The sequence below is a fragment of the Heteronotia binoei genome, chromosome 21, assembly GCF_032191835.1.
Source record: "Heteronotia binoei isolate CCM8104 ecotype False Entrance Well chromosome 21, APGP_CSIRO_Hbin_v1, whole genome shotgun sequence".
In the NCBI taxonomy this organism is placed as follows: Eukaryota; Metazoa; Chordata; class Lepidosauria; order Squamata; family Gekkonidae; genus Heteronotia; species Heteronotia binoei.
The window spans coordinates 186,004,616-186,031,302 of NC_083243.1; the positions used below are offsets into that span (position 1 = coordinate 186,004,616).

General features: G+C 44.7%; 1 protein-coding gene across 1 annotated transcript in view; it reads right to left on the reverse strand.

Moving 5' to 3' along the window:
• The window catches only part of LOC132589468 (fibrinogen-like protein 1-like protein), a 41,619-nt gene that overhangs the window by 14,331 nt on the left and 601 nt on the right, over window positions 1-26,687 (reverse strand). Inside the window, exon 2 of the mRNA XM_060262201.1 lies at window positions 17,353-17,470. The gene's annotated coding sequence lies outside the window, so the exon portion shown is untranslated. The remainder of the gene's footprint in view (window positions 1-17,352; window positions 17,471-26,687) is intronic.

The following is a 26,687-nucleotide window of genomic DNA, read 5'->3' on the forward strand; positions in this document are numbered from 1 at the left end:
AAGGCATTTTAAAAGGTGTGCTGTCCCTTTAAATGTGATGGCCAGAACTCCCTTGGAGTTCAATTATGCTTGTCACACCCTTGCTCCTGGCTCCGCCCCAATGTCTCCTGGCTCCACCCCCACAAAGTCTCCTGGCTCCACCCCCAAAGTCCCCAGATATTTCTTGAATTGGACTTGGCAGCCCTACATAGATTTGTTCTGGTCTATGTTTTTACAGAGAGGTAAACTCTTATTGGCAGAACCACAGATTCTGGATGACTGGGTCATTGTATTTTCATAGGAACTGGCATACTTTCCAGGGTTAGGCTGCCAGTTGGCACCATCAGTGGTGACATGCTAGAAGAAAGCCGACGAAGGACAACAGCTGCAGCAAAATCAACAGCAGCAACGGTTTGGTCAGGCTGCAGGAGCATCCATTCTTCTTTCTGAGTTAGAAGACACGGCACATCCAGATACAGTATGGAAAAAGAAGGTACACTGCTTTCCAGGCATAATTAATTCAGAAAGTGACATTGAACCTGATGCATACCGTTCATGAACGGTAGGGGGAAAAGTAATAGCATTTTTGTTGGCTCCTGGATGTTTTCACACCTCAATCTTAAGCGTATTTTAGAGCAAAGTTCCATTTAAATCAAAGGGATTTTCTACCCAGTAGAAAGGTTGGAGCACCATAGGGGGGAAAGTTAAGTAATTTAACTCATGCTATTTGGAAAATAAAGTTACGTGATAAAAACCAAGCATGTTGAACTACCTTTTCCAGAGGCCAGTTAAGCATGTATCTCCCATTGTTCTACAACAGGCACTCAAGGCTGCTTACAAACTAAAGTTAAGTAATTGCAGGCCAGCTAAGTTTACTAGTTGACAAAATATTTATACCATGCCTTTTCCTTGCCAGCTCCAAGTTGCTTATAATTCCAAGTTTAAACATATACAAACAAGTGGGGCATAAGCAAAGACCTGCAGGGTCATCTCATTTCCCCTCCCTAACATTTCCTCTTTCCTTTACCTAAAAGCTCCAATAGTATTTCTCCTTTATCTGTTTCTTTATTCCCCACATACTTGCCAACCTATCTTTATTTATACCCCTATACCTTTCTCTTTTCTGCTCCCCTCCCCTGGGTAGGCTCTACCCAGAAAAAACAGCCTGAGTTGTGCAGGACTGGTTATCAGGTTGGACCCAGTTTCTTGGTAGAGAACCTGCAACGACTTGCAAGGGGTACCTCACTTTCCCTGCATCTCCTTTCCCTTGCTATTTTTTTCTTCCTCTTGGTTCCCATGCTATTTTTTTTTCCTTCCTCTTTCTATTTTTCTTCCTCCCTCCCATTTGCCAAGCAACCAACTTTTTAATTGCCCCTGTGCAGCTATTATAATTGCCCCTATGCAGTTGGAGAGCCAGTTTGGTGTAGTGGTTAAGTGTGCGGACTCTTATCTGGGAGAACCAGGTTTGATTCCCCACTCCTCCACTTGCACCTGCTGGAATGGCCTTGGGTCAGACATAGCTCTGGCAGAGGTTGTCCTTGAAAGGGCAGCTGTTGTGAGAGCCCTCTCCAGCCCCACCCACCTCACAGGGTGTCTGTTGTGGGGGAGGAAGGTAAAGTAGATTGTGAGCCACTCTGAGACTCTTGAGTGGAGGGCAGGATATAAATCCAATATCTTCATCTACCTCACAGGGTGCCTGTTGTGGGGGAGGAAGGTAAAGGAGATTGTGAGCCGCTCTGAGACTCTTCGGAGTGGAGGGCGGGATATAAATCCAATATCTTCATCTACCTCACAGGGTGTCTGTTGTGGGGGAGGAAGGTAAAGGAGATTGTGAGCCGCTCTGAGACTCTTCGGAGTGGAGGGTGGGATATTAATCCAATATCTTCATCTACCTCACAGGGTGTCTGTTGTGGGGGAGGAAGGGAAAGGAGATTGTGAGCCACTCTGAGACTCTTTGGAGTGGAGGGCGGGATATAAATCCAATATCTTCATCTACCTCACAGGGTGTCTGTTGTGGGGGAGGAAGGGAAAGGAGATTGTAGGCCGCTCTGAGACTCTTCGGAGTGGAGGGCGGGATATAAATCCAATATCTTCATCTACCTCACAGGGTGTCTGTTGTGGGGGAGGAAGGGAAAGGAGATTGTGAGCCACTCTGAGACTCTTCGGAGTGGAGGGTGGGATATTAATCCAATATCTTCATCTACCTCACAGGGTGTCTGTTGTGGGGGAGGAAGGGAAAGGAGATTGTGAGCCACTCTGAGACTCTTTGGAGTGGAGGGCGGGATATAAATCCAATATCTTCATCTACCTCACAGGGTGTCTGTTGTGGGGGAGGAAGGGAAAGGAGATTGTAGGCCGCTCTGAGACTCTTCGGAGTGGAGGGCGGGATATAAATCCAATATCTTCATCTACCTCACAGGGTGTCTGTTGTGGGGGAGGAAGGGAAAGGAGATTGTGAGCCACTCTGAGACTCTTCGGAGTGGAGGGCAGGATATAAATCCAATATCTTCATCTACCTCACAGGGTGTCTGTCGTGAGGGAGGAAGGTAAAGGAGATTGTGAGCCGCTCTGAGACTCTTCGGAGTGGAGGGCGGGATAGAAATCGAATATCTTCATCTACCTCACAGGGTGTCTGTTGTGGGGGAGGAAGGGGAAGGAGATTGTGAGCCGCTCTGAGACTCTTCTAAGTGGAGGGCGGGATATAAATCCATTATCATCTTCATCATCTTCTATAATTTATACCCCATCTTTCTCCATAATGAGGGGCCTAAAGGAGCTCACATTATTCTCCTGTCCTGTATTTTATCCTCGTAGCAACAACCCTGAGGTACATTAGATTGAAAGGGTGTGACTAGCCCAAGTTCACCCAGCAAGTTTCTATGGCAGAGTAGGGATTCAAACCTGGGTCTCCGAAATCCTAGACTGAATCTCGAACCACCACATTAACTATTGCAGGATGGCTGCGTCTGAACAATGGCAAGCAGTCGGTTCTGGGTAAGTCTAGGAAGTTGTGTAGTATCAAGTTGCCCAATGTCTGCTGACAGGCCTAGCCTCTATGAGCCCTCTCTTAAAAGGCCAAAACAGCCCTTCCCCTGACCCCACCTTTTGCAGAGAGCAAACAAGCTTGAAGGTCAGCAGTACTGTTGTGGTTGCCTAGCATCCATACAACAGCATCAAAATGTCATTCGTTTCTTAAAGCTTTAGGTGCTTCGTCTATTACTTTGGAGGTTTTAACTCCCCATTTTCCGTTTTTTTATATGGGATACAGAAAAAGGAATGAAGAAGGAAAAGGAATAAATGTAAGACACTTTTTAACAAATATTGAAGACAATATAAAAATGAATGAATTAGTATATTATAAATCATTATAATGTTAGAACATTACCAATGACACTATTTTCCTGTCGTATATTTTCATTATTCCCAACTCTCTCTCTCTCTCTGAATCCCCCCCCCCGAGTTAGATAGCATAGATCTTTCTCTGTCTCATATCCTGCACTATCAGACATGTATTTCTAGAATAATGTAGATATTATTTTGTTTCAAAATCATATCTACTCTGTGTCATTCACAATCGCATCATCTCTTCAGATTCAATACAAGCACCTCCGGGTTAAAGTCTTGTGCACTCTGGTAATTAAAGAAGGATTTGGACCACCAGAACCCGTACCCTTCCCAGCAGGTCATGAGCCCAGCCTATTGGATCTGAACAGAACCAGACCAGAACTGGATCAATACCAGTTTCTGAATAGCAAGGCTGTTCTGACTTGGAATTTAAAAAACAAAAACAAAACCTGAGTCTGTTTCTTTCAGTGACTGCCAGCCTCTGTAACAAAGATAAAAGGAGAAGCGCAAGTTGTCTGGGGCAAGTGATGCTCTGTATTCTTGGTGCTTGGGAGGGACAACAATGTGAGGACTTCTAGTGCCCTGGCCCCACTGATGGACTTCCTGATGGCAACTGGGTTTTTTGGCCACTGTATGACACAGAGTGTTGGACTGGATGGGCCATTGGCCTGATCCAACATGGCTTCTCTTATGTGACACAGAGTGTTGGACTGGATGGGCCATTGGCCTGATCCAACATGGCTTCTCTTATGTGACACAGGGTGTTGGACTGGATGGGCCATTGGCCTGATCCAACATGGCTTCTCTTATGTGACACAGGGTGTTGGACTGGATGGGCCATTGGCCTGATCCAACATGGCTTCTCTTATGTGACACAGAGTGTTGGACTGGATCGGCCATTGGCCTGATCCAACATGGCTTCTCTTATGTGACACAGAGTGTTGGACTGGATGGGCCATTGGCCTGATCCAACATGGCTTCTCTTATGTGACACAGAGTGTTGCACTGGATGGGCCATTGGCCTGATCCAACATGGCTTCTCTTATGTGACACAGAGTGTTGGACTGGATGGGCCATTGGCCTGATCCAACATGGCTTCTCTTATGTTCTAAGAGACCTGCTGCAGGCTGAATTACTATTTGAAAAGCAATGTGTGTGTGTGTGTGTTGCATTAAGAGCTGAAAACAGCAGGAAGAAAGGGATAAGCTAGTCAGCAAGAATGGCTGAGTATGCTCCACAAGAGTGTGGGTCTCCCAAGGCCCAACTTGTGATCCTGTCACAAGAGATGTTTCAACCCAGGAATGTGCAGCCGCAGTTGCCGCTGAGGGCAGAAATTTTGGAGAAATATCTCAAAGAAAATCTTCCTGGCCTAGCAACTGAACAGCACAATAAAGAGAAATGGCAATGGGGTGATGCCAACGCACAGAAGCCTGACAGCACACAACCTCCATGAATTGTACCTCTGCAGGATTGAAGGGTATGAACTTTGCAAAAAGCATGTACAGTTGTCTCATGGATATGCACAAGGCCTCTGGCCGGATTGCTAGATATGAACTCCGTCAGAAGTTAAATACCCTAAAATGCCATGAAGGGAGTTCTTTTGTTGAACATGTCAATAAACTGTATATTTTCTTCACTCAAAGAATGTGGCAGAAAACTGGGTGAAGAGGAACAAATAGCAGAATTTTTCATGTCTATTCCTAGCTCCTTTGCTTCAGGCATTAGTTACCTTCAAATCAAAGGAAACTTAACTTTTGCACCTGCTGTTTCTGAAATCTCTGCTGTGGTGCAGAGATGTGCTAATTTGCTTCCCCCACCTAACTTTTCATTTTAAAAGGTTCCCCGCCAAGCACTAGCTAGGAATCCCCACTAAAGATGACGCCAAGGACTCCTGCCATCATGAGTAGGGACTCCTAGCTAGTGCCTGTCTCTTTTTCTTTACCCTTCCAGGCTCCTCCACCTGCTCTGAGCACTGCCTTGGCCTCCTCCGGGCCTTCCCAGCAGCCAATTGGACTGGGGGGGGGGGGTACCACCTTTCTTCCTGCTCCTCGGAAGGGGACTGGATGCCGCTTGGCTCTGTTTCCCTCTCGGCTGAGGGACCAACTGTCCTGCCTGGCTGAAGGTGCACAAGGAGAGGCCCTTTGCTGGCAGGAAAGGTATGCCCCCCCCCCCCCCCGAAATATTTCTTTGTCTGAGATTGTCAAGAAGGGACATTGGCTGCTGGTGACTCTGTGTGAAGCAGAGGGTTGCCAACCAGGGTTGCCAATCCCCAGGTGGAGGAAGGGGATCCCCTGGTTTGGAGACCCTCCCCCTGCTTCAGGGTCATCAGAAAGCGAGGGGAGGGAAATGTCTGCTGGGAACTCTATTATTCCCTATGGAGATTTATTCCCGTAAAAAATCATGAAGAATTGATCCGCGGGTATCTGGGGGGGGGCTGTTTTTGGGGTAGAGGCACCAAATTTTCAGTATAGCATCTAGTGTCTCTCCCCAAAGTACCCCCCAAGTTTCAAAAAGATTGGACCAGGGGGTCTAATTCTATGAGCCCCAAAAGAAGGTGCCCCTATCCTTCATGATTTCCTATGGAAGGAAGGCATTGAAAAGGTGTCCTGTCCCTTTAAATGTGAGGGCCAGAACTCCCTTTGGAGTCAATTATGCTTGTCACAGCCTTGATCTTGGCTCCACCCCCAAAGTCCCCAGATATTTCTTGAATTGGATTTAGCAACCGTATTGCCAACAACCAGGAGAGAGAGAAAGTCCCTTCCCTTTTGGCTTCCCTCCTGGGGGTTCCTAGCTCCCCTCCCCTCCCTGCCCTGCGAACCTCAGCAGCCTCTCTCTTTTCCTCTCTCCAGACTCAGCACCTCTGGAAGCTGCCACTGTAGTCCTAGGGACACCAGGAGTAGGTCTGCCTTGGCTGGCTCACCTCTCTCCCTGGAGGCCGGCGGGGGTGGAGGGAGGGAAGCAAGTTCTGCTGTCAAATCCCAGCAGATTTATGGCTATCGGGGGGGGGGGGTGAAGAAATCAAGGCAAGAGACAACAGAGGCAGTGGGGAGGAGCCGGACTGTCTACTCTTTATCATGACCACCCAAAACTCTTTTGGCTAAGGGGGTCAGCGTTCAACAGTCTGCTAAATAAAGAATATTCAGTCCCCACATTGATTTAGATGGGGGTGTGCGTGGGTGAAATCCCAATCCTAAGCGCTCCCCCGTTTTGCCCCTTTAGAAAAGGAATCGGATTTCTTCTGAACCTTTTCCCTGGTGGATGGCATTGGTTAAAGTTCTCACAAGGCATGAGTAGGAGTGTTGTAAAGGAGCCCAGTCCAAATTGCTGGGGATTTGCAGCCGCTACACGATGGCATTGCTCACCTGGCTGGGGTGTTCCTTGCTGTTTCTGTGCTTGCGGCAGCACCCCTGCACCAGCCGACGGGCTTTGCTTTGGTCTCTGAAGGCAAAGCAAGGCCAGCCAGTGGGCAACTGCTGACTTCACATGCCATGCGGTGCTGTGGAGGGGGCGGCCGGCAGCAAGTCTGCCTGGGGTGCTCGGCATCCTAGGGCTGGCCCTGTCAGCCAGAGTATTCGAGAAGGGAAATGTGAGTGATTTTAAAGTGAAAAATTACTCTGCTTTCCTGGAGGAAGATACAGATCCATTTTCAGTCACGTTAGATTCTAGCGCATCAGAGCACATGTTTGGGTCGTCAGAAATCTTGGTGAATATGAAGAAGAAGAAGATATTGGATTTATATCCCGCCCTCCACTCCAAAGAGTCTCAGAGCAGCTCACAATCTCCTTTCCCTTCCTCCCCCATGACAGACACCTTGTGAGGTGGGTGGGGCTGGAGAGGGCTCTCACAGAAGCTGCCCTTTCAAGGACAACCTCTGCCAGAGCTACGGCTGACCCAAGGCCATGCTAGCAGGTGCAAGTGGAGAAGTGGGGAATCAAACCCAGTTCTCCCAGATAAGAGTCCGCACACTTAACCACTACACCAAACTGGCTCAATGTCAATGTCAATTTCATGTCAATGAAACGAATTGACATGCTTCAGTTGATTAAATTCGCAAATGGCAGCAAACTTAAACGCTTTTTATTCAGGCACCAGTAGATGGTGCTAAAGGGTTATTTTTTTTTGACAATGCGCTCTATTTAAGAGAGCTCCACACAAATTTATCTTCAATCACAATTTTGGAGTCTGCAGGCTATGCAGCTCTATTTAAAAATGGGAAATGCACAATATCCCATGAAACAAAAGTTTGTGTAACATAGATTAAGAGAAAATGACTTTATGATGCAGAAACAAAATGCAAACGATGCTGACTGTGTTGCACTTTTTCAAGAGACTGATGAGGCTGGGTAACAGAGTGATTATGAACAAACAAATCTTGCTGAAACTTGCTCACACCACAGTTAAAGTAAGGGTCTTGCAGTGGGAATCGACTGTGTTAAATACAAAACTAACCCTACTTGTGTTTCTTGCTTGGAAGGAAAAACTATTAAGCATCCCTTCCCCAAGGTATTGGAGAAGATCACAGGGGTCCTTGGATGTGATCCACTCAGATCTATGTGGACAACTCCCAGCTATAGTAGGAGGTTTCAAATAATTCCTGACTCTAACTGATGACTGTACTGAATACCTGTTGTGTCTTGCAATTCAGTCCTTGAATTCACAACACAGCGTGTGTGCGTGCACACGGAGGTGACCAGTGGGAGACCGCAGGGCACCGGATGTAAGGATGTAAATACCTTCCGCCTATGAAGATCTGTGGCGGGAAGTTTAACTGGCCAGGATTGGACATGCCCAGGTAAGAGGGTTGTTCCGGGAGATGTACATAATCAGGGACCCGGTCTCGCCATGTTCTCTTTGTAATGTACTCGCCAATAAAGAAGAAGAAGATATTGGATTTATATCCCGCCCTCCACTCCGAAGAGTCAGAGCGGCTCACAATGCCTTCCTCCCCCACAACAGACACCCTGTGAGGTGGGTGGGGCTGGAGAGGGCTCTCACAGCAGCTGCCCTTTCAAGGACAACCTCTGCCAGGGCTATGGCTGACCCAAGGCCATTCCAGCAGGTGCAAGTGGAGGAGTGGGGAATCAAACCCGGTTCTTCCAGATAAGAGTCCGCACACTTAACCACTACACCAACTGGCTCTCCAGCATGTTGCCTTCTACAAGTCTAACAGTTTATTTGTATGAAACCAAAGCACAGGTTCTTGACAGGTGCAACAGTGAGCAACAAATTTGGGAGGAAGCCTTGAGTGCTGAGGATGGACAACGAAGGAGAGTTCACCTCCAGAGCTATCTGGGAGTTCCTGAGAAAGCATGGATTCCAGCACCAGATGACTCTGCCCTACAATCCAGAACAAAACAGTGTGGCTGAAAGGAGCAACAGAGCTGTTCTCAACATGGTGAGATGCATATTAAAAACACACACATTTACCTCCCACTATGAGGTGAGGCAATTCTCACAGCTATATACACACGCAATAGACTGATCGTTAAGTCTGTAGCTAGAACCCTATGTGAACTTCAGTGTTACTGAAAGCCAAACATGGTCCACCTATGGGTGTTTGGCAGCAGAGTTTTGCATACATTCCCAGAGAAAAGAGGGACTCAAAATTAAGTAATCATGCCAAAGAGGGCATATTTGTTGCCCTACTGAGCTAAGAGCAAAGCCTACAGTTTGGTGTAGTACGGAGAGCCAGTTTGGTGTAGTGGTGAAGTGTGTGGACTCTTATCTGGGAGAACCGGGTTTGATTCCCCACTCCTCCACTTGCACCTGCTGGAATGGCCTTGGGTCAGCCATAGCTCTGGCAGAAGTTGTCCTTGAAAGGGCAGCTGCTGGGAGAGCTTTCTCCAGCCCCACCCACCTCACAGGGTGTTTGTTGTGGGGGAGGAAGGTAAAGGAGAGTGTGAGCCGCTCTGAGACTCTTCGGAGTGGAGGGCGGGATATAAATCCAATATCTTCTTCTTCTTCTTCTACAGAATCATGGATCTAAAAACACGTGAGATTACACTTTCCAGATCTGTCCATTGTGATGAAACTGAGAAGCCTACCACTTCAGAGGGGGTTAAGATATAAGTACACAAGATATTTGTGTATCGAGATGTGAGTGACATCCAGGATGAAGCAGGTGATGCTGATTCCGATGACATCTAACCAGAAGAAGTGGCTCAAGATGCTACAGCTGTGGGGAACACTCTACCAGTCAGGCCTGGCACTAGTTTTCTCACATTAAAGTTTTCCCATTGTTGAAATATTATTTCTTGCCCAAGATTTTGATTCCATTTCAGCATACACAATTTAACTTTTTCAGCTTCAGTATCATAGTGAAGTAAAAGTTTGTATATTCATTCTAACAGATGATCCTTCTGCTGAATAATTATGTTTTCAAAATCAGTTAAATCACTGTTCTGTCTTCCATGAGCAGCTTTTTTCAGTCTTGAAGTTAGTTGAAGATATACCAATCGCATTTTCTTTAATTCTTTCACTATTTGCCATGTTTTAATCTCTCCTTGTGGATTCAGCATATCTTGATGTTATAAAATTGTTAGTTTTTCTCTCATATTTATCATAAGGTGCTTCTATCTTTGACATAATTGGTGAACTTGGTGGACTAATCCTTGTTTTCAAAGAATTTCAAATTTAAAGTGATCTGTCTCTACTTACATGAGATTTCTTTTGGATTCGGGTCTTTTTCTTTACCAAAAGAATATTGTATAGCTCTTCTCTCTGGTCTGCATTGGTCGTATAGCTTGACATTGGGTACTGCTAAGCCTCCTCTTTTAAATCTATCTATCTTGCAACACTTTGAATCTGATTTTTGGCTTCTTACCATTCCATATGAATGCATTTATTTGCTTTTGCCAGTCAGTTTTGGTAATGTCAACCAAAATAATTTTAATTTTAACCATCTATCCATATCTTTTTGTATTCTCTTCCAGACCATATCATAATTATCTTTGAATAATGTTTCACTTTGTCCAATTAAATTTGTACCCAGATATCTAATTGAATTTGTGGTTAAATCACATCCTGTAACTTCTTCTGCATATATTTAGTTTGTAACATATCTGTTTTTTTAGTTGTTTAATTTCTGTTAGGATCATCTTGGGAGATTTTTTATGCTGACCTTCTAAGGTTTGCATTTTTTCTTTTTCAGTATTTCTTCTAATTTCTCTATCTTTTCTTCTTTTTGAAACAATGGCTATCAAATTCCCTCTCAGAAAAGCTTTTATTGTTTCCAAGTTGTAGTTACTGATACTTCATTTGTAATATTCAGTTTTTAAAATGCATTTAAATCTTTTTTACATGTTTAATATATCCTTGCAGCAATAGATTGTCATTTAGTTCCCATCTTCTCTTTTTAATTCAATCAACAAGCCAGGTCACTTGTACAAAAGAATGTGTAATATTTAGAGCTTGGGTTTGTTACTATCCATGCATCAATTATGCATAATGTGTCCATATGAAAGACTTTTTAAAGTAGTTTACTGCCCTTTTTTAAAAAAAAAAAATCTTTTATGGGGTCCATAACTCCATATCTCAAAAAATCATGTCTCCTTCTTGAAAGTTTGCTATGGGGGGGGGGGGGGGGGCGGAGTTCTCATTAAAAATTTCTTTTGCATTGTTTGGAGCATAAAGTGAAATTAGTGTATTGATCTTGCCTTCAGAAAATCTAATTTTTAACATATCTGCCTTCCGAGTCAATTAGTTCTTCTGTGACATTAGTTCACTGGTTTAGTATATAAACTGCAACTCTTTTTTTCCTTTTCATTAGCAGATGGCAGATAAACTTTCACCATTTTTAAAAATTTTCCATAACATGCTCATGTTCTTTTTAAATATGTGTTTCTTGAACACAAATGCTATCAGCCTTTTGTTTTTTTATTTGTTTTTTGTTTTAATTTTTTTTATTTAGTTTCAGTATAAAGGGGAAGGAATGGTGCAGGGATACAGAAGCAAAAAAGGGGGGGAGTTGGGGAGGAGACGAAACAAAGAAAAAAAGAGAAGCAGTAAATAAAGCTGTTACATTTCTACCTTCCAAACTTGATTCTAAATTCTTTCTACCTGCAAGTCTTAAATTTTAACCCAATCCAACCATTACTTTCTATATTCTTATAATTTTGTTATATATTTTTACTAATTATTGCTTATAATGTAAATTATACTATTCATTTTTAATGTCCGCACACAAGAAAAGCAAAAAAAACAAATAAAACCCAATCACAAAAGAAAACCCAGTAGCTTATTTTATTAGGGATAAGTGCTAACTTTAACCATACTAACAATAATCATAAGGAAAGAAGATGAATACAATCTCTTTATCCTTAACACTACCTTAATTATTTCCAACAAAGAAAAAATAAAAATAGCAAAGAACCAAAATAGAACCTAACAAACATTACTTTATCTGTTGAAATATCAACAGAATCTGTTACTAAAAAGAAAAAAAATAACAAAGAGCAGATGTTTGAAGTTTTTAAATACCTGTGTTGTCTACCTTATTGTAAATTGACCCAAATTAATTATTTGTCTAGATTTATTTAAATATTAAGTTTCATTAAACTTTTGGGAGGCTCATATTGCTCTAAAAACACACACACAGATTTAATAAGCAGTGGCAGTCTAATTTCCTATGCTTATTTTTATCTAGATAAAAAATCATACAATCTCTATAACCTTCTCTCTATATTAACTTGCTCCATTTAACTTTATAAGAAAAAAGTAAAATAAATAAAAACGGCCTCCTTTCTCTCGCTTATTTCTCTTACCCGTAGAAAAAAATCATATATCTCTATAACCCACTCTGTCACGGCCTGGGGCCAGGTCAAGCAAAGTCCAGGGGCAGTCCAAGGTCTGTAGCTGGTGAGCAAAGAGGGTCCAAGGCGCCAAAACCAAATCACAGTCCAGGTATCGCAGGTCAAAGGTTCAGAAGCCGAAGTCAGGGGGTCCAGAAGTCAAAGCCAGAGTCAGGGGGTCCAGAAGCCAAAGTCAAAAGCCGAAGTGGATGCTAGAACGTCAGGTAAGTGACTAGTTGCTTCCATAAAGCCTCCTCCCAAAGCCCACAGCTATATAGCCCTCTGCTGTCTGTTGCCCATTTGGGCTAATTGCTGGCTCAGAGAGGCAGCCAAGATCCTGCTGAGACTCAAGCATCCTCACTCCTAGAAGGGCCAGAATCCTTTCAAAACTCAGGGCTCAGAGAGTGTCTTGCTCATGAGCGTGCCACCCTCCTCCAATCCCTGAGGTCCTGACGAAGGCGGTCACGCACACGAGCCACCCAAGAGGGTGAGGCAGGGGGGCTTGGATCTTCTCCAGCAGGAGGCAGGGGCACTGGTGCAGGTGGCAGGGGCACAGTTTCTTCTGCAGGCTCAGCTTCTTCTGCAGGGTCCCCAGTCCCCATGACACACTCTCTATTAAATTGATTCGTTTTAAAAATATGGAACTTGTGGATCTTCTGACAAAAATCTGTAATCGTTCATTGAAATCTGCCTCCGTTCCTGAGGACTGGAAGGTAGCAAATGTCACTCCCATCTTTAAAAAGGGTTCCAGAGGAGATCCGGGAAATTACAGGCCAGTCAGTCTGACTTCAATACTGGGAAAGTTGGTAGAAACCATTATCAAGGACAGAATGAGTAGGCACATTGATGAACACGGGTTATTGAGGAAGACTCAGCATGGGTTCTGCAAGGAAAGATCTTGCCCCACTAACCTGTTACATTTCTTTGAGGGGGTGAACAAACATGTGGACAAAGGAGACCTGATAGATGTTGTTTACCTTGACTTCCAGAAAGCTTTTGATAAAGTTCCTCATCAAAGGCTCCTTAGAAAGCTTGAGAGTCATGGAGTAAAAGGACAGGTCCTCTTATGGATCAAAAACTGGCTGAGTAATAGGAAGCAGAGAGTGAGTATAAATGGGCAGTCTTCACAGTGGAGGACGGTAAGCAGTGGGGTGCCGCAGGGCTCGGTACTGGGTCCCATGCTCTTTAACTTGTTCATAAATGATTTAGAGTTGGGAGTGAGCAGTGAAGTGGCCAAGTTTGCGGATGACACTAAATTGTTCAGGGTGGTGAGAACCAGAGAGGATTGTGAGGAACTCCAAAGGGATCTGTTGAGGCTGGGTGAGTGGGCGTCAACGTGGCAGATGCGTTTCAATGTGGCCAAGTGCAAAGTAATGCACATTGGGGCCAAGAATCCCAGCTACAAATACAAGTTGATGGGGTGTGAACTGGCAGAGACTGACCAAGAGAGAGATCTTGGGGTCGTGGTAGATAACTCACTGAAAATGTCAAGACAGTGTGCGTTTGCAATAAAAAAGGCCAACACCATGCTGGGAATTATTAGGAAGGGAATTGAAAACAAATCAGCCAGTATCATAATGCCCCTGTATAAATCGATGGTGCGGTCTCATTTGGAGTACTGTGTGCAGTTCTGGTCGCCGCACTTCAAAAAGGATATTATAACATTGGAGAAAATCCAGAGTAGGGCAACTAGAATGATTAAAGGGCTGGAGCACTTTCCCTATGAAGAAAGGATGAAACGCTTGGGACTCTTTAGCTTGGAGAAACGTCGACTGCGGGGTGACATGATAGAGGTTTACAAGATAATGCATGGGATGGAGAAAGTAGAGAAAGAGGTACTTTTCTCCCTTTCTCACAATACAAGAACTTGTGGGCATTCGATGAAATTGCTGAGCAGACAGGTTAAAACGGATAAAAGGAAGTACTTCTTCACCCAAAGGGTGGTTAACTTGTGGAATTCATTGCCATAGGAGGTGGTGGCGGCCACAAGTATAGCCACCTTCAAGAGGGGTTTAGATAAAAATATGGAGCACAGGTCCATCAGTGGCTATTAGCCACAGTGTGTGTATATATAAATTTTTTTGCCATGGTTTGTTTCTTGATTATATTGATAATTTATTATGTTTATGGATTTTATGGCATAATTTTTAACTGTAAGCCACCTTGAGCAGAACTCTGGGCAGGCAGCATATAAATCCTCTAAATAAACACCATATACAATATTATACTGTATATAATATATTGTGCTTCAACTATATAGTAATGACCTGTACTTGTATGTGTGTTTGTGTGCATGCACACACATATAGAAAATCCATGAACTTTCCCATTTATACCCTACAATTCTGCCAAGGGTGTCAGAGAACAGGCAGTGGCTTGCTCAAGGCCATTCAGTTTGGCTTCACTGTGGGGCAGAAAGCTAAGCTGGTTTTTCTGCTTCCAGCTCTCTAGTTTCTTTCACAAAACAGCTCTCATTCATAGATGCTATTGCCTAACAGATGGATTCCAACACATCAGCTGTAAAAATTGCACTCCTGGGTGGAGACAACATTTGTTTTTCTGGGTTTCCTGCAACAGCTGTTTCCAAACATTACATTTCTCCATTCAAGAGCTAGACATTCTCATAAAGAAAGAGGCAAAGACATTACCGCATCGGAGACAAATATGAATTGTACATCATGAAGAGCTCCTGGAGTCGTCTTTGGATTTCATAGATCACATTCCCTAGCCTGACCTTTCCATTGTTTCAGAGGCTTCCCTTTAAGCATCTTTAAAACAAAAATCAAAGAATAATTGCCTCAAAAATACGTAACGTCTGGGGAAATACCAGAGAAGACAAGTGCTGTCTACTGGGAAGGATTCTGTTTCAAAAAACACAGATTTAAGGGACTCAGCAAGGAGATGATGCTATTTTCACAGACCCCATTCTCAACCCCCTTCTCAACTTAGTTTTTGTATGGCTGCTGCGTTATCAGTGGCACCACACAACAGACACAAACTTTGAAACTGCAAGCGGATTCTGACTTGCCATAATGAGAGAAAAATGTAAATAACAACCGTTCTGGTCACAGCCAAGCTGAGCCATCTGTGTTCAGCAGCAGCCAATACCACTAGACAGGAAGAACATATAAGAATGATGCATTGCTGCAGTCACTCACAGCTGCTAGTGATTGGAGGTTTTAAATGCAACCCAAACACAAGACCCCAGTTCATGGTCCCATTGGCAACTGTGTCTTCTCCTTCAGCATTCCTTCTACTTTACTTCCTAAAGCAAAAGGAAGCTTACAGACATTAAAATACACATTCTTTACAGATCCACTGTAAGGTTCACTGCAGTCTATCCTAATTACCATATTTTTCGCACCATAAGACGCACTCCCCCCCCCAAAAAAAGTGGGGTGTGTGTGTGTGCGTCTTATGGAGCGAAAGTACCGGTACCTACCTTCCTGGGGGAGGGGAGATCCGCTGCCTCTGCCTCTGATCCCGGCGCTTCCATCACGCCTGCCTGGCTCCAGCTCTGATGCTTACAGCAAGTGCCAGGATCACTCCCTCTGCCCTCCAATCCCGGCGCTTGCTGTAAGCGTCAGAGCTGAAGCCAGGCAGGCAGGCACGGAGGAAGCACCCGCCCCCTCCGCAAACCCAGTGCTTTGCGAGCGCCGGCTGCGGAGAGGGCAGCGTGCTTCCTCCGTGCCTTTCTGCCTGGCTTCAGCTCTGATGCTTACAGCAAGCGCCAGAGTGGGAGGGCAGAGGGAGCGATCCTGGTGCTTGCTGTAAGCATCAGAGCTGGAGCCAGGCAGGCAGGCACGGAGGAAGCGCCGGGATCGGAGGCAGCGGATCGCCCCCCAGGAGGAAGGTGCGTCCTATCGTCCGGAGCGCCTTATGGTGCCAAAAAGGTACATTGTCCCAGAACTAACAAAATACCTGAACAGATAAAACAGTAAAATCCAATAAACAATTTTTTAAAAACAACAAAATCGCAATATCCAGAATAAAGATGTAAATATTAGCATGCCAGCCCAAAACACTATCAAATTACAAATCCAGCTAAAAGCTTGTAGAAGAAGTCAATTTTTCACAATCTTCTAAACACTACAAGGGAATTCTACCTCCTGTCCCCTCTTGCAGGTGGATTAATGGAGCTCCAACCTAGAACATCTGAACAGGGACCATGGAGGATTTGAAGAAGAAGAAGAAAATTGGATTTATACCCTGTCCTACACTCTAAATCTCAGTGTCTCAGAGAAGCTTACAATCTCCTTTACTCCCCCCCCTCCCCAACAGACAACCTGTGAGGTAGGTGGGGCTGAGAGAGCTCTCACAGCAGCTGCCCTTTCAAGGACAACCTCTGTGAGCTATGGCTGACCCAAGGCCACTTCAGCAGCTGCAAGTGGAGGAGTGGGAAATCAAGCCTGGTTCCCCCAGATAAGAGTCCACGCTCTTAACCACTACACCAAACTGGCTCTTTAAGGTGGCAGAGTAGAGTACAACAGTGTGACATAGTGGTTAGACTGCTGGACTGGGAACTGGAAGTTCCAGGTTCACACTTCCAGTTGCCGTGAAAGTCAGAGACTTTGGACCAGTCCATCTAAGCTACCGCACAAGATTATTGCGAAGATAAAACAGAGGATCTCCATGCAGGAAGGCAGCATAAAAATGAATGTAATAAATAAAAAAGAGGAACCCGTGAGGTGAGCTACAAATTTGAAGCACTGAAATTTGGTAATTAAGCACCTTACTGAGTTGCATTTGTAGGGTTGCTAACCTCTAGATGGGGTCTGGAGATCTCCCAGAATTACAACTTAATCTCCAGACTACAGAGATCAGTTCCCCTAGAGAAAATCGTATTGTACTCTGTTGGGTTCCAACCCCAACCCCCAACCTCCGCAGGCTTCACCCCTAAATCTCCTTGGGTTTCCCAACTGAAAATTTGTACTTGAAGTGACAGCATTAGCAAACTATGTTTACTCAGAAGTAACTTCCACTGATTTCAGTTGGAATTATTTCAAAATGATAACACTTCAAGGATTACATCTTTAATACTGTACAGAAACAAGTTCTAATGTAGTCCTCTACGTGAAGGAATTTGTGAGTCTCAGGCAAGTGACAATGTGACCTGTTGGCTACACAGCATCAACATACAGCCTACTCCAGTTTCTGCCATCTGTTTTCAAAGCACTTGTGAGGAATGGCCAACTGTGCACAGCACAAGTAATAATGTGGTACAATAACCAAAACAAACCTTTCATATAGCACACCGTCTTCCTCTGTCATCAATGCTACTTCCATTCAGAGACAGAACAAATAAAAAAAACATGTGCAGCTCTCAGAAAAGCAAATGAGTCCATCATGCATTGCAACTGTAAAAATAAAAATAGGTTTATTTATTTATTTATTTGATTTATATCCCGCTCTCCCCGCCGAGGCAGGCTCAGGGCGGCTCACAAATTTGAGGTCACACAGTTACGTCTTGTGACCAAATAAAATAAGACAACAATAAAAACATAAAACATAAAAACAATTTCTAAAAACATCCACTTATACTGTTATTCTTTTTGATTTGCATGTGCTGCCTACCAGTTACTTGGCACCTCATTTTGGATTTTTTTTGAGATAAAACCCAAGTTTTCATGATTTTACCAATGAATCCTCATCTGGTACAATACTTTCTACTGGTTTTCCCCAGGACATATAGCACACAAATATTAAAGAAAAGTGCAACAAGGAGATGGGTGTGTGTGTCTATGTATCTTTGCAGTTATGTTAAGTAGAGTTGTCAGGTCCAGGTTGGGAAATTCCTGGGGTTTTGGGGATGGAACCCAGAGAAAGCTTGGTTGGGGGGCGGGGGCCTTAGTAGGCAGCTATTTTCTACAAGGGAACTGAACTCCATCATTTGGAGATCAGCTCTAATCCTGGGGGATCTCCGCTCTAAATGACTTCCATATACCCCTAGATGTTGAAACACATCGTTTTGGCAAATGTGTGTATTTCCAATCTTACGGCTCGCACAGAAATTGAAAATACATAGAAATTAACGAAAGGGTCATGGAAGGCCTTGAACGGTCTGGGAAGAATGTGTATGTGTGACCGTCTTCTCTGGTATGTCCCTGGAAGAGCCTTGCGCTCCACTGGTAACAATATTCTGGTGATCCCTGGCCCTAGGGAGGTCTGGCTGTCCTTGACCATGGCTACCTCATGTTCCAGGAAAGTGGAGAAGGTCATTGCCCAGTACAGGTCATTGCTTGTGGCGGGCAGATGGTTCGTACCTTGAAAAAGCTGCTGCCAGAGGGCCTGCCAGAGGGTAAACAGCAAGCCTCCCAGAACTGTGAGCCAGAGATGGATATAAAGGGCCCATACTCTCTAAACAACACCCCACCCTTCCCCAAAACCTCTGCACTTGCTTCCCACCACCCTAGAACAGGGTGGACCACAAGCCAGAACCACAAGCCAGAACCTGCCACTGTAGGGCTCCTATCTGGCCCACAAGTAACTAGCTCTCATCTGTTTCCTGCATCACAGCTTGCTTTTGCCCAGCTCTCGCCTCTCCTGTTTCCTGCTTTACAGAGAAGAGAAAGAAAGTCAAGCCTCCCTTCCCTCGATTGGCTGAGTGCTCCTTCCCCTCCTCCTTTGGGGAGGAAGGAAGGGGGAAGGAAGTGTCCTGTGGTATCTTTAAGACTATTCCAGGAGGCTGCCAAGCTATTCGGCCTAGAAGTTAGTCTGAAAAAGACAGAAGTTCTCCACCAGCCTGCACCCCAGGAAGATTATCACCCTCCCTGCATCACTGTGGGTGAATCAATTCTGAAGACAGTCCAGCAGTTCAGCTACCTGGGGTGCATCATCTCCTCAGATGCTAAGATCGACAAGGAGATTGACAACAGGCTGGCAAAGGCAAACCGTGCCTTTGGCCGACTGCACAAAAGAGTGTGGAGCAACAAGCATCTGAAAAAAGGCACAAAGATCAATGTTTACAAAGCGGTTGTGATGACAACCTCATCTACGGTTCCAAATCGTGGGTTTTATACTGTCATCACCTGCGACTCCTTGAGCGCTTTCATCAGCGCTGCCTTCGCACCATCCTCAACATCCACTGGAGTGACTTTGTGACCAACACTGAAGTTCTCAAGCGGGCGGAGGTTACCAGCATCGAGGCACTGCTGTTGAAGACGCAGCTGCGCTGGGCAGGGCATATTTCTAGGATGGAAAACCACCGCCTTCCCAAGATTGCCCTGTATGGCGAACTCTCCACCGGCCATCGAAATAGAGGGGCACCAAAGAAGAGGTACAAGGACTCCTTGAAGAAATCCCTTGGCACCTGTCGCATCAACCATCACCAGTGGTCTGACCTAGCCTCAGATCGCAAAGCATGGAGGCACACCATCCACCAGACTGTCTCTTCTTTTGAGAACGCACGCATAGCTGGTCTTGAGGACAAAAGGAGATTGAGGAAGAATCGCACTGCTACAGCACCAACCCTAAATCAGACTTTTCCCTGCAGCCACTGTGGCCGGACCTGCCTGTCCCGCATTGGTCTTGTCAGCCACCAGCGAGCCTGCAGCAGACGTGGACTATTGCACCTTTCTTAAATCTTCGTTCGCGAAGCCAAGCCGAGAGATTCCAGGTATAGACTTTCATGTGCAAGCACACTTCTTCAGAGGAAGGGAGGGAGGAAAAGAGACCGAGAGAGAGAGATACCCTTTCCAGATCTAACAGATTGGGGGAAACAAACCTAACAGCACAGCTTGCAATCTTTATTAGTGGAAGGGAGCAAGAGTTCAGTAGTACCTTAACAACTAACAAAATTTGTGGTAGGGCATGAACTTTCATAAGCCTCTGTTCACTTAAGATGTAGCTAAAATGTGAGTCCATCTGTCCTTATATCGTGGAGAGTGAAGTGATTTCAGACACCAAATGACAATAGCAGACATTAGTAATGAGAGAAAAAACCTAGGTCTCAATTCAGTTCAGGAAGATGCATTGTCATGTGTTGGGGGATTTCTATCGTACCCCCAACGATATAAAACCAAAATCAAGACCTGCAGTTCCCAAAACAACCTGCAGTTATCAGAAGGCTAATACATACTTACTAATAAGTTTTAAGACCTCGTAGATAAACTCTACTAGACTTCATGTTTAGAAAAACAAACAGTTTATTAGACTCCAAGTTTCTCCTTTAGACAGAAGGCTAAACGAGAGATTACGTTAGTACAGTTGATCATACAGTTCCTTTACACAGAAGGCTTCAAATGCATAGAAAACAAAGCAGTTAGATAAACTTAGTACATTTCAACATTAGATAGAAGGCTTAAAATATATGGATAGAAAACAAAACAGAAAACAGCTACACAGAATTCAATCAAGCATAAAGCATAAAATACAATGAAGCAGACAGCATACTGAAAAATAAATGTCCCAACAGGGACCTCCCCCTATTAGTCACATCTTCCCATCCCAGTCTGAGTCTGAGACCAAAAGTGGAGGGCTTATAAAGGCTTCAACCCACCTCTTTATCAGATCTACTGGGCCACACTGCACCCCAGCTGTAAACAATTTCACAGCTAACTATAACCAATCGGAGCTAACTCAAAACAATCATGGCTGAGATTGTCCTCAGACAACCATTACCTTTAACCCACTTAGGGGCAGGCATCCGCCATCTTGTTTCCTGCCATACCATATATGGACCTTACCATATAGGGAGATTCCTGTCCTTAAAAGACACTCGACTTTACCCTAGTCTTTTTTTCCCTATTCTGCTGCCCTTTTGAATGCATGATAGTGCTGAATAGCTTATAACTCTGGTGGCCAAGTTCATAACTGCATCCAAAAAGCATAGAGAAATCTAGAGGCTTCTAAGGCGTTTGAAGAGCTTAGTGCTCATTTCATAAGAGCATGGTTGCTTTCAGAAAGAGTTCTTGTAGCCAATTTCATAAAGAGTATGTTTAAGATCATAAAGAGGGCCAACCCAAAATAAATTCCGCCACATTATGAACTTCATTATCAGTTGCAATTCAGCAGTCTTTCTAATCTCCTTTGTAAGAGAACTGCTGCTGTTAGGCCACCTAAGGAGCCTTTGATGAGGAACTTTATCAAAAGCTTTCTGGAAGTCAAGGTAAACAACATCTATTGGGTCCCCTTTGTCCACATGTTTGTTCACCCCCTCAAAGAACTGTAACAGGTTAGTGAGGCAAGATCTTCTCTTACAGAATCTATGCTGAGTCTTCCTCAATAACTTGTGTTCATCAATGTGCCTACTCATTATCTCTTTGATAATGGTGTCTTCCAACTTTCCCGGTATTGAAGTCAGACTGACTGGCCTGTAATTTCCCAGATCTCCTCTGGAACCCTTTTTAAAGATGGGGGTGACATTTGCTACCTTCCAGTCCTCAGGAACGGAGGCAGATTTCAATGAAAGATTACATATTTTTGTCAGGAGATCCACAAGTTCACCTTTGAGTTCTTTCAGAACTCTTGGATGTATGCCATCTGGACCTGGTGACTTATTAGTTTTTAATTCGTCTATCAGCTGTAGGACCTCCTCTCTTGTCACCTCAATCTGACTCAGGTCTTTCAACATCCCTTCCAAAATAAGTGGTTCTGGAGCAGGCAAACACTTCTCATCTTCCACAGTGAAGACTGAGGCAAAAAATGCATTCAGCTTCTCAACCATTTCCCTATCCTCCTTCAGTAATCCTTTTACCCTCTGGTCATCCAAGGGCCCCACTGCCTCCCTGGCTGGTTTCCTGCTTCTAATATATTTGAAGAAATTTTTATTGTTGGTCTTTATGTTTTTTGCAATATGCTCCTCATAGTCCCTTTTTGCCTGCCTGATCACGGTCTTGCATTTGATTTGCCGCAGCCCGTGTTCCCTTTTATTAATCTCATTTGGACTAGTTTTCCACCACTTAAATGAATCCTTCTTACCTTTTACAGCTTCCATTACTTTGTTTGTTAAACATGCAGACTTTTTCTTATACCTGTTTGTGCCTTTCCAAACTTGTGGTATATATTTTATCTGAGCTTCTAGGATTGTAGTTTTAAATAGCCTCCAAGCTTCCTCAAGGGTTTTGACTGTATTTACCTTTCCTTTCAGTTTCCTCTTCACATGCCTCCTCATCTCAAAGAATTTACCCCTTTTAAAGTTAAACATGGTCGTGCTGGTCTTTTGGGGCAACTCTATTTATACAAATGGTGAAATCAATAACGTTATGGTCACTGCTCCCAAGCGGTGCAATCACTTTTACATCTCTCAGCAGGTCTTGGGCATTACTTAGGACCAAATCCAGGATCGCCCCACCCCTGGTGGGTTCTGTGACCATCTTCCATAGCACAGTCATTGAGAGCATCTAGAAACTCAATCTCTTTCTCCCGACCAGAAAACATATTGACCCAATCAATCTGCGGGTAGTTAAAATCACCTATTATGACACAGTTTTTGGTTTAGCCACTATCTTTAATCCTTCCATCATATTATAATTGTCCTCTATCTTTTGTTTTGGTGGGCGATAACAAGCTTTCATAGTTAAATTTCCTTTTGGTCCCACTATTTCGACCCAAAGCATTTCTAGAAGGGAATCTAATTCTCAATCTTACTTGACTGTATACCCACTCTGACATACAGGCCACTCCACTTCCAACCCTCCCCTCCCTATGCTTCTAATATAATTTATATTTAGGAATCACCGTGTCCCACTGATTCTCCTCATTCCACCAGGTGTCTGAAATTCCCACAATGCCTATGTTATTTATTTATTTACTTTAGTAAATTTCTATTCCGCCCATTCCCCATAGGGCTCAGAGCAAAGTACAACATATAATAAAACAATAAAATACAATAAAAACATTTTAAAACAGACAACTCAACAGCATTCAGATTATCATGATATCACATATTGCCCAGCCTAGCCATCTCACATCATGATATCTCATAGGGATGGCAGGTTTTATTCCAATTCCTAGCACAGACTATGCAAATGAGCTGTGCTAATGAGAGGAAGGAAGGAAGGAAAAGAAAAAAAGGAAGAAAAAAAGAAGGAAGGAAGATGGGGAGGGAGGGGAAGAAGGAAGGAAGGAAGGAAGGAAGGAAGGAAGGAAGGAAGGAAGGAAGGAAGGAAGGAAGGAAGGAAGGAAGGAAGGAAGGAAGGAAGGAAGGAAGGAAGGGGGAGGGTGGAGGGAAAACAGAAAGAAGCAAAGAAAATTCTGAGTTTGTGTGGTTGCTGGGGAACTGCTGTTCGTTTGTTTTTAGTGGGCTGTAGGTGATTGTTGCTGATTGATTGGGAGTGTCTGTGTCCTGGGGCAGACTGAGGCCCCACCCTCTTTGCAGTATTAAGCTGCGCCTTGCCAGAGGCGTGAGCCTTAGGGCGAGAGCTAAAGGGCTCTTGACCTGTGGCTCTTAGCCTGGGGGCTCTGTAAGAAGTCCAGGAAGGACCAGGAACCCAGATCCCTATTTACCTTGTGTTCCCAATAAGGTAAATAGACCCTCCAGAAGGAGAGCCACATAAACACAACAGGATTTAAAGGGGGACTGCATATTTTAAAAAGCTATCATGAAGGTAGAATGCCAGCAGGGGGGTAGGGGCTTTCCATTGTTTTGCACTGAGTGTCACATGTATGACTATCTGCCCACAGGACAGAAGTCTTGGGTGTGTGCTCGATGCAAGGAGCTCCTGGTCCTCAGGGAATGAGTTCATACCCTTGAGGCCGAGGTGGCTGACCCGGAGAAGCAGAGATAGTCAGTTAGGCATTCGGAGAAGACTCTTGGGAATGTGTTAGATGAGTCCCACTCTGACCATGGTAGCCCCGTTGCTGCCAGGGAGCATGAGGGTCGAGAGGGAACAGGGCACCGTACTGAGGATAAGGGGAATGCGTTCTCAGAAGGGACCTCTTCTTCAGTTCGTGAGTGGGTATCCTTTTGCGCCAAGGAACCATCCCTGGGCAGGGAGGGAGAAGGGTGTTGGTAGTTGGTGATTCAATCCTTAGGCAAGTAGACAGCTGGGTGGCAATACCACGTACTGACCGTATGGTGACTTGTCTGCCTGGTGCGAAGGTAGTGGACATTATGCGTGTTGTAGATAGGCTGATAGACAGTGCTGGGGAGGAGCCAGTGGTCATGATGCATGTTGGCACCAACAATGTGGGGAAATGCAGTCGTGAGGTCCTGGAGGAAAAATTTAGGCTGCTAGGCGGGAGACTTAAGGCCAGGACCTCCAAGGTAGCCTTCTCAGTAGTGCTACCTGTTCCACATGCAGGGCTGGAGAGACAGGCACAAATCAGAAGTCTCAATGTGTGGATGAGACGATGGTATAGGGAGGAAGGGTTTAAGTTTGTTAGGCACTGGGATGCTTTCTGGAAGAAGTGGGAGCTGTACACAAGAGACGGTCTCCACTTGTCCCCAGAAGGAACCAGGCTGCTGGCGCTTAAAATCAAAAAAGTGGCAGAGCAGTTTTTAAACTAAATCTTTGGGGAAAGCTGACAGGAGATGAAATGTCTCTGGTTCGGGAGGACTCATCTCAAAGAGATGAAGGGTTAGCTGTTACTTTTCTGCAAGGTAATGGATCAAAATTGTCCACTGAGATGGTGACAAATTGTATGGACTGTCTGCCAAAGTCTCAAGGCAGCAGGAGGAAGGCTGCGGGCCTAACTTGCCTGGGAAATTATAGATGTTTGTATACAAATGCTAGAAGTGTTCAAAGTAAAATTGGGAGTTGGGATGCTTAGTGTTGGGGAAAAACACTAAGCATCTGTATCAGGGGGTGTGGCATATGCAAATGAGTTTTGCTACTGAGCTCCTGCACCTTCCCCCCTACAAAACGACCCCTGCTTACTTCCATTTATTCTTTGCATCCTCCTGGACTGAATCCTCCTGGACCAAATTGAGACTTAAGTTCCCTGTCTCATTACCAATGCTGGTATCTCCACACCTACTGCCTCTCTTCATATCACACCTAATCCAATCAAACCTGCTATTGCCATTCGGCTTCTGAAATAATCTTCGTAAGGTTTATATTGCCGGAAGCTTGTGTTACATTTAATGGCACACATGCCTGGCCTGAGATAGTGACATTTATGTCAGAACCAGCCCTCGTAACAAATGAATTTGACACCAATGCCCTAGAGGTTAAGGATGCCATTCTTCAGATTACAGAGGTCAGTTCCACTTAAGAAAATGGCTGCTTTGGAGAGTGCTCTCTATGGCATTGTATCCCATTGAGGTCCCTGTCCTCCTCAGGCTCCATCCACAAATCTCCAGGCAATCCTACCCCACCCCCCACGCACACCAGTGGCCAAGGGGGACCCGGTATCCCTACCGGAGGTTGTTCTGAGGACAGCAAGTTGACCACAAGGAAAAGTCAGTAAAACTACCACCACAGTAGCCATCCAGGAGAAGAGAAAGTTGTAGGGTTGTCAGGTCTGACTCAAGAAATATTAGGACTTTTGGGGGAGGAGCCAGGAGCAAGGGTGTGATAACTTTAAGCATGATTGAACTCCAAAGGAAGTTCTGGCAATTACATGTAAAGGGACCACATGCCTTTTAAATGCCCTTCCTCTATTCGGAAATAATGAAGGACAGGGGCACCTTCTTTTAGGGCTCATAGAATTGGACCCCTTGATCCAATCTTTTTGAAACTGGGGGTGTGTGTTTTGAAGACCAGCACCGGATGCTATGCTGAAAATTTGCTGCCTCTTGTTCAAAAAACACAGAGCCGCAGGTGCCCATATATCAATTATCCATTATACCCTATGGGAATAGGGTTGCCAAGTCCAATTCAAGAAATATCTGGGGACTTTGGGGGTGGAGCCAGGAGACTTTGGGGGTGGAGTCAGGAGACATTGGGGTGGAGCCAAGATCAAGGCTGTGACAAGCATAATTGAACTTCAAAGGGAGTTCTGGCCATCACATTTAAAGGGACGGCACACCTTTTCAATTCCTTCCTTCCATAGGAAATAATGAAGGATAGGGGCACCTTCTTTTGGGGCTCATAGAATTGGACCCCCTGGTCCAATCTTTTTGAAAATTGGGGGGTATTTTGGGGAGAGGCACTAGATGCTATACTGAAAATTTGGTGTCTCTATCGCAAAAAAACAGCCCCCCCCCAGAGCCCCGGATACCTGCAGATCAATTCACCATGATTTTCTATGGGAATAAATCTCTGCAGGGAATAATACGAGTTCTCAGCAGACATTTCCCTCCCCTCCCCCCGCTTTCTGACGACCCTGAAGTGGGGGGAGGGTCTCCAAACCGGGGGATCCCCTGCCCCCACCTGGGGATTGGCAACCCTATATGGGAATCGTCTCCATAAAATATAATGGAGTGCCCAGCAGACATTTCCCTGCCCACCCCAGCTTTCTGATGACCCTGAAGCAAGGGGAGGGCCTCCAAACTGGGGATCCCCTGCCCCTTACTGGGGAAGCTGCCCATAGTGACCTCTCTGTGAAGCACAGAGTAAGCACCACTGCCCTACACAAAACTGTGCCCATCTCTAAAGTATTCAGATGCTCTGGAAATTGTAATACTAATCAAGAGGCCAAGGATAGTGGAACAAGGCATCAGCAGCCTTTTATTAGCTTCTTTAGTAGATG